The 8,936-nt window shown below is 39.0% G+C and overlaps 1 long non-coding RNA gene across 1 annotated transcript; it reads left to right on the top strand.

Annotated features, from left to right (window-relative positions):
* Positions 1-981: 981 nt before the first annotated feature.
* LOC116217554 lies at positions 982-1,747 on the top strand. The gene is made up of 2 exons (XR_004162238.1): positions 982-1,087; positions 1,174-1,747. It is a non-coding gene; the product is annotated as an uncharacterized LOC116217554 (long non-coding RNA).
* The last annotated feature ends 7,189 nt before the right edge of the window (positions 1,748-8,936 follow it).

Below are 8,936 nucleotides of genomic sequence, written 5' to 3'. Positions count from 1 at the left end.
AAAAAAAAAGTGCATATATCTATGGGAGGGGAGGGTGCCCTTCTGCCTTCAGTATGCTTGTGGGAGGTGATGAATGTCTTTGCAATAGTGACTTTTGTTTCTCTTTCATTCAATTACTAAACTATTCTCCAAGCACAAGCTTTTCTGTTTTCTTGCTGTTCTGATTCTCTCCCTTCCCCTACTGGAGGAGAAAGGTAGAGAACAAGCAATATGTTGCATGCATAGTTACTGATTGGGGTCAGGTGAACACTGGAAACTTGAGCACGCTGTGTCTGGGAGTGAGATGAAGCCTAAGCTGTGCTGTTGCTGTCTTTGAGAGATGCACAAACCATGACTGATCTCAGATGGAGTATAGCTGAGTAATGAATGGGTGAGCTGCTGATGGTCTGCACTGCACTTTGCAATGGGATATATTATTGGACATGACCTGCTAGTAGAATCCAAGAGAGAAAACAAACAATGCTTTCAAAACTCATGTTAATACCTACTATATTGTGGTAAAAAGCAAGAAAACAAACAAATGAAGCTCTTCCCAAATGTAAACTGGTTTCCTATAACTCTGATGCATATTTTCAATGTATGTACTGATTAACTAGCCTGTTCAAACCAGAATTTATGTAAGACTTCCTAAGTCAACTGAGCTGTAAAAAGAACTGTTGCATCTGGGGAAAAAGACAATTTTTCCTCCTGTATGAGGATGCCCATGAACATTTCCAGATCTGCTTTTGTCTATGAACTCCTGTTTTATTTCTATGCCAGCTCTGCACAGTGGAGAGCATTACAGCAAACTGTGGAGCCATTCCCACTTGGAGCTCACGATATTCTTTTTTTTTTCTCTCTTTGAGAGCTTATACAATGTCAGAGTATACTAGCAGGTGTTTGTGTAAGATTGCATGAAATATACATAAGCGCTCGTAAAATTTCTGAATAATTATTGCCTAGATGGGTAAAATTGCTTTTCTGGGTTGTTTCTCGCAGACATATTGGAGAGAAAACTTCAGGGAGCAGCAGAAAATAAAGAATGAAATCAGCTATTAACATAATGAAATACGTACATAAAACTTACCTGACTTTTCCAAAGGTGCAGGTGAGTCATTGGAGATATGTCAATTTTCTGTGCAACTTTCATGCAGTATCCTGGATGAGGAAGGCTCCATCCTCAGTTTCTTCCAGGAAGAGTTGGGGACCCAGCAGGACAGGATGTGTGAGACTCTGACTACTGCACAAGCTTATTCAGGAAAAAGAGGAACGTAATAATAAGACATTCATAAGAAGAATTCTGAACTAGCAAGAACAGAAATGCACACAAGACCCAAAGGTTAGAAGATAGATAAAACTTCAGAAAACATCTCAGCATAATACTGTGATGTAATATTTGTTTTCTACCTACAGTTTTGCACAAGGACACCAGTGTTCTCAGTTGTTTCTATTTGTTGTTTGAAAATTAGTATGGGCACAGTTCCACAGAGCTGAGTCTTTTCTCATTCATACATGTTCTGTTAATGCAGAAAATCCCTTGTAACCTGAGACTTCATCTTCTAAAACCAGAAGAGCTCATTTATCTGTGTGATAAATGCTGACTGGTAACATTTGTTCAGAATGTAGAGAATATGGAATAATGACAGGTGAGGAACTGAAAACTGGCAGATGATGATAAAATTGTATTTCTTGTAGTAAGGCTCCAAGTGTTAACCTGGAGCTCATATTAGCTTTTCCCAGCTCACTTTGGCTATAAGCAAAAAAAAAATCAATAGTTTATATCAGTGATGATGACACACATTTTATTTATTCACTCTTTTGTCATGGTATGGTGGCATTAGGGTGCCACGTGGACCAGGGCATGCTCCCGGGATTTGGGCAGGACCTGGCAGACAAGGCTTGTCCCTCCATCCTCAAGCCAAGGATCAGATCATGAAGACTTTCTCAGAATTTTCTTGGAAAAGGAGAGAAAAGAATGGGAGATTAATGCTGTGGAGTGGGGAGGGAATGAAGGGATGAAGGACTCGGGGATGACCTATATTCACTGTGTTAAGAGATTTATTTATGATTATGAGGTGAACAAGAAGTTAAAGGGTTTGGGGCCTGGCAGGCTGGGCAAAGACTACAGGATAAAAGTAAGAGTCCATGTATACAATATACAGTCCATGATCTCCATGCTCTTCAACACTGCTGAATATTACCTGCTTCCTAGACAACGTTATGTCTTTGTGTGCGTGTATGAGAAAGATCTCCTGCTTTCTGTGGCTGCAATTGCCAACTTTTAAGTAGCTATGTCAATGAACGTTGCCTTTGGTCATGTCTTTGGATGCTGACAGTCCTATGTTCCACAAAAACTGCATGAAGCTGGGCCACCTGATAATATACGTATGTTTCCTACTTCTGAAAAGTGCAAAGGGGCACACTGTCTCTTCTCTAATGAAAGCAACTAGATGTGGACTTGGTGAACAAAAATATTTGCAGTGGATAAATGCATGTTCTACTGAAGGCATTAAAGTTTCATATTGCTACCACTCACCCATCCATGATGAAGATCAACTTGATTGACTCTTACAGACAACAGTACTTAAGGATACAAATTTTCTCCTTGTCTAATCCTTCTTTTCAGCTTTTTGTGACTACTCTTAATTTTTTTTTTTCTTCTTTCCTCTCTCACTGATGTCATAATTAGGATTTACTGTTCAGGTACATATTTATCTGAAATAAGATGACAAAATGTATCTTAACTTCCAAAATGCAGAACTGGTGTTTTTATGAAGATTTACAGAAACCTATGATATTCTTAATAAAAAAAAAAATGCTAAGTGGGTTAGAGAAGTTCAAGGAGCCTGCAACATGTCCAAGCTTCTAATGGTAGACAAGACCTTTGCAATTAAATGCAATCTCTCAATCTTTGTATGGATGGACTTACTTAAAGGCTGTTCTGGAATTAAGTCCCATGTGATAACTGCATTATGGATTTATTGTGGTTTATGATTAAGCTCCAATTTGAAAAGTGATTATTATTTGATTGCTTGTGTGAAATACTAAGATCTGTTCTTTTTTTTTTTTAACCAAGTAATGATACAGCAGATGTGTGGGGTAGAGCAGGAAGGAAATCACGAGGGGAAACATATTTGGAAAAGTACAATTTTTCTGTTGTCACACATACTCTCCTATAGTGAAGATTAAAAAGGCATTTGTATTTTATTATCTCAGCATATGGTACATTTAGAAATATGAGCCATCAAAGGACTCATTAGATGAAATCCTGAGGGAGGCAAGTGTGTGTGGAAGATTCCCTGCAGATGTATGCCTGAAACATGGCACTACTAATGCCCAGCACACCTCTCCTTTATCTCATTCTGCTAGTGGTGCAGAGTGACCTGCACCCAGAAATGAGTCTGAAACTTCAGACAAAGAGGTGCATCTTAGAAAACTCTGGAGATGAGACAAACCTTCAGGAAATCCACAGTATGGGCCACAAACAGTTTGAGTGATGGAGTCTGACTTGCTGAACCTTCACTGTTGCTTGCTGTGTAAAGCCTTTGTAACTCAAGAGAACTTAGCATCATCGCTACAAGATCTTTCTACAAAAGACAAATTTAATTTGACTCCTCACAATTCCTACATTACAACTCGGGCAAAAAAAGCCCACAAACAGTCAGGAGATTATTTTGTGTCATAAAGTAGATACGTGTCATAGATAGCTAATAAGATACCCCCTTGTTTTCAGAATAGGAGACATTCTTGCATTTTAAAAATACCCTTCCTCACAGCTGTCCAAATAGAAGCAACATAAATATAAACAAAGCAATATTTCCTACCTCTGCTTTCACATTTGACAAATTCTTCATTCTGTTTTCTGATGAAAGCATAATATTTCTCATGTGTGGCCTTCTGAACCAGTGAAATCTTGCTGCCTGTAAGGTTTCATATTACTAGAATGATAGAAAGGACTTAAAGATCTTAAAATGCAAACACAAGTTCTTTTTCTTTCCCCAGTTTTCTTTAGTTTCAGATTTCAGTTTCACAAATTATTAGGTACATTAGAGTTCTACAAATATTTATACTATTAACTTTCAGTGCTTCCGGATTACTTTGATTACTTTTATTTTCAATTATATCATCTCGTCTTTGGTGAATGTAACTACATTTAACATTAAAACCTCCAGATCAGAATGTATTTCTAAAAAGAGTAAAACCAAAAGATTCAGGTGTACATGTACGAAACTGCAAATGCTTCAAATCTCTGCTTCAATTGAACTTGCATAACCCCAGATTGCACACACCAGACCACTGAGTCAGTTTAGTCATTTCTTAAGTGTGCGCAGAGTCAAAGGGGACAGGAAAGTTGTTTTTCTTTGCAGTGAAAAGGTACACAACTGTTGCATAGTGGCATCTCTTTAAAAATACAGTGCCATGTGAAGTTAATGGGAAATGAAAGACCTTTGCCTCCTCAGAAAAGGAGGTTCCTTACACTTACCTGCCTAAATTTGAAAACTTTAGGAGGAAAATTTAGTTACACAGTATTTCAACTCTTACCATGTCCGTTATGTGTGCTATAAGAAGCTGAGAATCCTGAACAAACTGTATATTTCCCAATGCAAACTTGTTTCCTCGCAGTGCACTCACGCAGCCCAGCCCCTTTCTCTGAGGGACAGATATCTGACCTTTCTCCTACCTCCTCCTCTTAGGCACAGGACCAATAGCAGTGTCTAAAACTAAAATAAATCCAGTAACAGGAAGAAGGCGGTCCAGTAAGAATCGTGAGCAGGGCAGCCAGTAATGCACAGGTGAGCATGTGGGAGGTGAGGCCCGCTCTGCGGTGAGGGCTGGGTGCAGTGCTGCACTGAGCTCGTGCACCTCAGAGGAACCATGCTCCAGGAGGGCACGTCTGGGGCTTCGACTGCAGCAGGCAGGGCCTGGCCAAGTCTGGCTGCTCCTCTCATCTGTACCAGAGTGATGCTTCACTCAAGAAAGAGATTAAAAGTCAAAATGTGGATAGCTTAAGGAGTGTGGCCTATTTAACAAGCAACAGCCACTTGTTTCAGGCTGGTCAGTGGCTTCAGTCCATGCATGTGAGGTAGAACTCGAAGAAGTGAGTCCACTCTAATCCACATCAGGCATTTACTGATGAAACATGAGTAAACTGTGTCCCCACAGAAGGCCTGTAGCGTGCTGGATTAATGTAATGATCTCTGGTATATAAAAACTGGAACACATGAAAGGATGAAGTGTGGTTGATTACTAATCAGAAGTCAGGAAGTTCAATCCAAGGTCAATCTCGAGACAAACAGAAAGGGAATTAAGCACCATTTGATGCACCATCACAAAAGCTATTCTGACTTTTTGAATGCCAGTTCTGCCAATTAGCGAGTACTGTATGTTCATCTCTTAGAAAATATGATGGAAGATAAAATAATAGCCTTGAGTGGCTTCAGAAGAGTGTATCTCAGGGAGCCACTGAGTGAATGCGAAGAGTAAATATCTTTTCTCATAAAGACAGAAATTCACATCCTGATTACATAAACTGTCCTAACCAATGAGGAAAAAAAAAACCAAAATAAGAGAGAAAGAAAGTGAAGGTATAATGGAGGCAAAGTGGTTATACTGCTTGTCTAGTGGCCAAAATGTGTTTTGAGGAAGAAACCAGGTAGTCCCTGACTGTTATGTAAATAATGCAACAAAAATGTTCTGCCTCTGAGTCTAAAATGCTCTGTACAGGTATATCAAAAGTATGCTCACTAAACTTCCACCAAGAGGACATTTACATTATTTAACTCATAAAAGTGGCTAAGATTTATGTTCAAGAGACCTAAATTTAACCCATTATCTATGGTCAGCTGTACCACCTAGAACTGGCCAACAGGGCTGTGTGGTTTTTTAGACACTGATTTGGTGTCTTGTAAAAGATCCAAGTGTTGTATTAACCCTCTCTTGGACAGGTAGGAGCATACTTCCTTGTCAAGCAGCAAAGGAAGGAGCTGAAAGCCTGCCATGGATGCTGTGGAAAACTCTACTGGAAAGGGAAGCACAACGTGGACATTCTTTGTGTCAAAATGTCCACAATGTTGCATTTTATTCCCATACTAAAACAAGAATGGATTTCTTTTTAAATCTTATAAGATAATGTTCATGTAAATTCTTCCTCCTTCATTTTCAGTAAATAAGCTTCCATCTTCGTGACATTTTCCCTGATTCAGTTTAAATGTCAGGCTGATAAATAGTATGTGATGGCCTATGCCCTGCTGCTGCAATGGGATAATACTTTCTTAACTCCAGGATTTTAAACCCTGTGATTTCTTTTGGTCACTGATTCACTTAATCACAACAGCTGTAATGAATGAAAATCTTCGCTGTGAGTCTGAATTGAATCAAGCTTCTGAATATTTTTGAAATAATAGTGAAACCTGGGTTTAGGTCTTCACAAGGTGTTTAAGTCTTTAATTAGATCTTCTTGGTAAAATATTTCCTAGGCACAAAAGCCATAACTATTATCTGTTCACAAGAAACAGCAGAAAAAGTGCAAATTTTGTTGTAATTATACAAGAATCATGTACAAGGTAACACAATAGAAAAATGGAACAGTCCTGTAATGAAGACTTGTCTTTTCTGTTTGCCAGTGAAAACATGCTCTCTTATTGCTTCTGCTTACATTCCCACAGATGCTGTTACCCCCAGAATCTCATGGTGATAACTGGCACATTTAGCAGCCTGATCCAGGGCAGTCAAATGCAAACAGCTGCAGAATTTCGGCAGAGGGCAAAGTGTTTCCCCTGCCGTGCTGTGTTTCTGCAGGAGTGGGTCATGCAGGTGCATGTCAGTGATAGAGGGGGAAGCTCATCAGGGTCTGTTCTGCATCGTGCAGATGCCTGAGTGGAGCACAGAAATAGCTTCATTAGGATTTCAAAATCTTCCAGGGAAGAGGATAAAAAGGGGCTGCTGCATATAACTGCTTAAAGTAATCTAATGGACTTGACAGGTTCTTTGCAAGAGTGATGCTGAAATAATGTGCCAATTTATAAACGCTTGCTAGAAGGAGAAATGTCATGTCAGAAGGTAGTGAGGGATTTTCCCTTTCTTTTCTGGCTGCAGTGCCGATATCTCTACTCTACCTTTCCATGCCTCACTTTTTTTCAAGATAGAAAATTCAAGGAGAAAATCAACAAACCTGGGAGAGGCTGAGGAATGTTATCCACTGGGTAAGAGTAAAGATCAAATACTCAGCAAATAAGCACTTGTGTTGGGTCTGTACGCAGTGGAAATGAGCAGAAACCCTATCTAATTTTGCTGCCCCATGACTGCATGCCCCATTTGTGCATCACAGCAAGCAAGCATATGCTGAGTCAGCAGCACAGCTAGATTGGGTAGGACTCCGCAAAGCATCTTTCCTAGATAGAAGTGTTATGTCTACATAGGTGAAAGGATAAGCATTAATAATGAAGAACTGTTTTTTAGAGTACTAAAAGGAAATAATATTAGCGCAGAAGGCCAGATGAAGTAGGTTTATCACATCTTCCATGGTGTGTTTCCTCCTAAAAAAAGAAAGAACTTTGTAAATCAATTTTGTATTGCATGACAAATTTAAACTTTCTACAGATGAATTATTGCAGTACTACAAGGAGCTGTTCTTGGTGTGAAAAGAGAAGGGACAAATGAACTAATACCCCTTTTTATCATTTTTTGGTTGCATAAGGTATCCACTGTGCTTCTCCCCTGCAGAATTCATGCAATCACTGTGCTGAAACTTACTTTCCTCTATAAAGCAGTTACAAAGCTGCATAAGAAAATCACTGTGTAAAAGATTTGGATGGTGTAATTTATCAGAGTGAAATTGCTTTCATGTGAATTGGAAAGCAGTAGATAGGAGCTGGAGGAAATCAGGGGCGAGGAAAATGAAATGTTAAAAATGAAATATTAGTAAACAGAAAATTGTAAATGCTTCTGAAAGCAAACTAGCAGGCAAGACTATCAAGGACAGGATTTGAGTCCTAGAATCATCTCTGTTTTCTCTCTTTCTTTTTTTTTTTCTTTATTCTTCCCTTTCTCGCTGCTCTCCCTCCCTCCCCCCCATTTTCTTATTAGAAACTTGATCACCAGACCTGCTGCAGTTTTTTTTCCCATTACTGTTGTTCAGCCAAATGACGTCTGCTGTGCAACGGTAGTCAAACAAGCATATGATTTTACTTAAATTCTATTTCAAGAACAGTGAGCAGGCTATCTTGTTTCCAATCTTGAGCCCAACTTAGGGTGCTGTCCTTAAAGAAACCCTTCAGATCAGACTATTAGTGCAGATTCTTCCCTTGAAAAGCAAATTTATTCCATAGTTAGTAGACCATTGTGTTTCCAGAGTAGAAGCTGATCTCCTAACATCCCTGTTCTGAGACATCTGTCTTGTCTGCATTTCCCTCTCACCACTCACTCTCAGGATCAGTTTTATCCATTTTTCAAATTAAGCATTATTATTTTTTTTTAATTTTCAAACATGATGGAAGTAGGATATGAGATGCCTTCATCTGAATATTCTGCTACATCCAGCCCACAAGTAGAATAGACTCCTCAAAAATAGAAAGGTAGAAAAATGTCTGCCTTTTTAACTGTGATATGCCACATACATCCATTCTTTTTCTTCTTATGAAGTTAGCAGATGACAAGAAGAATCAAAAGGTAATGGACCGAAAGAATGAGGAACTTTACCTACTTATAGCAAAACTAAATGTGTACGGGTATAATGGTATCATCACCAGGAGTTGCTTTAATCAGAAATTCAATGTAATGTGTACTTTGTTCTTGTTAATATCAAGTCAAAGGGAACTTGCTGATTTGAGGTCTGAAACCACTCACCAGCATCTGTGATTTACTCTGAGGAACAGACAGGCTGTTACAAAGTGACCTACCAGGGAATGATCAGAATTTGTGTGTCATGTTCTGCCATTGCATCAGAATCTTTTGCAAGA

This window comes from Meleagris gallopavo, chromosome Z (assembly GCF_000146605.3).
Source record: "Meleagris gallopavo isolate NT-WF06-2002-E0010 breed Aviagen turkey brand Nicholas breeding stock chromosome Z, Turkey_5.1, whole genome shotgun sequence".
In the NCBI taxonomy this organism is placed as follows: domain Eukaryota; kingdom Metazoa; phylum Chordata; class Aves; order Galliformes; family Phasianidae; genus Meleagris; species Meleagris gallopavo.
Note: the sequence above shows the minus strand (reverse complement) of the source record. Positions and strands in the feature narration are given on the sequence as shown.